Source organism: Cynocephalus volans, chromosome 8 (genome assembly GCF_027409185.1).
Source record: "Cynocephalus volans isolate mCynVol1 chromosome 8, mCynVol1.pri, whole genome shotgun sequence".
Classification (NCBI taxonomy): Eukaryota; Metazoa; Chordata; class Mammalia; order Dermoptera; family Cynocephalidae; genus Cynocephalus; species Cynocephalus volans.
Window position 1 is genome coordinate 42,712,301 of NC_084467.1, and position 1,967 is coordinate 42,714,267.

The following is a 1,967-nucleotide window of genomic DNA, read 5'->3' on the forward strand; positions in this document are numbered from 1 at the left end:
TAGTTAGTAGCCCAAGAGCAGTGCATAGCATTTAGAGAATGAGGAAAGCCAGAGAAATGGTGGGATGGCAACTTTTTGGTGGGAAAGAGTAGAGCATATCCTGAGTCTCTGACTTGATGAAGAGGAAATATATAATACTCTCATATGTCAAAGAAAAGAGCAAGAGAGTTGAGGGAGAAAGATGGTAATATGTCAAGGGATCTTAATGACAAGGGAGAGGCAAAGTGACACTGTAGTATACAGGGCTTTGGAGTGGACTATTTGGAGAATAAGACTGAGCTTTGAACATCAGACACTGCCTATGCAGAAAGAAGAGACATCAGTAACTGCCCCAACAGCCTAGGTGAAACCCAGATGGAGCACACCTGAAGTAGTGGGAGTCTGCATGGCATATGTGAATTAGACTGCAACTGAGAAAATAATCCTAAATTCATCTTCTTCAAAAATCATAGGATTGAAATGAAATTACTAGGAAGCATCTAGCTTAAGTTTTCTTGCCATAAGTAGTTAAACCATTAAAACAATGAAATCTCCATTTGCTCCCCTGAATTTTGTGAACTACTGCATACTTATTAAATATTATACTAGTTACAAATAAATTCATGTAATAGAGGTTTTTTATTTACAGTTACAGCTTATAATATTTTTAAAAATGATTAAGAAATGTAACAGAGTTCTACTGCATAACTCTCATCTCTGAACAGGTTTATTATTAGTCATCACTTTCTTGAATTATGAAGAGAAAATAAAGCTATAGATCTTGGTAGTAAAGTTACTTCCATTTTGCTTAATTCTGACCACTGAAGATTCCATTGTGCATTAAAATAAAATTTTAAGTGATTTTTCTATTGATTAAATTTAATCCTATCAAGTATTAGATCCATCTTCATAATCATTAGAAAAGTTATAGCAAAGTAATGCATCATATGTTTATATCTTCTTTCCTTTAAACTCTTTAAGACAGATAAAGTTCTTGAAAGATTTCAATTCAAAGAATGGGCCCTAATAAAGTCTTTTATTTTAAGTTCAAGGTAGGAATGCATCACTGAATTATCACTGCTTTATTACTTCTTCACTCTGAAGGACTGCTTTGCTGGGTATTCTTGGCTGGCAAGTTTTTTTTCTTTCAGCACTTTGAATATATCATCTTATTCTCTCTTGGCCTGCAAGGTTTCTGCTGAGAAATCCACTGAATAGTCTAACTGGGATTACCTTGTATGTCACTTGATGCTTTTCTCTTGCTGCTTTTAAAATTCTTTCTTTGTGCTTACCTTTTGGCATTTTGATTACGATATGCCTTGCTGTGGACCTCTTCGGGTTGAACCTGTTTGTGGACCTTTGAGCTTCTTGGATCTGGATGTTCATATTTCTTCAGAGACTTGGGAAGTTTTCAGCAGTTATTTTATTAAGTAACCTTTCTATGCCTTCCTTTGTCTCTTCTCCCTTTGAAATTTCCAAAATGCAGATATTTCCTTGCTTGATGGTGTCCTGGGATCCTATGGGTTTTCTTCACTCTTCTTCATTCATTTTTTTACCCCTTTGACTGGGTTACCCCCTTTGACCTGTCTTTAAGTTGAGATTTCTTTTGCTGCTTGATCTAGTCTGCTATTGAGGCTCTCAATTATATTTTCTAACATTTTTAAAAATAATATCTCTTTGATGAATTTCTAATTCATAGCATGAGTTGTTTTTCTCATTTCATTAAATTATCTATGTCTAATCTCTTGTATCTCACTGAATTTCTTTTAAGATCATTATTTTGAATTCCTTTTCAGGTAATTCATGAATTTCCATTTTGCTGGGGTCAGCTATTAGACAATTATGGTATTCCTTTTGTGGTGTCATGTTTCCTTGCATTTTCAAGTTTCTCGTGTCCCTGTGTTGATGTCTGTACATCTGGTGAAACTGTTACTGCTTCCAAACTTTACAGAGTGGCTTTCCTAGGGAAAGACTTTCACCCACAGATA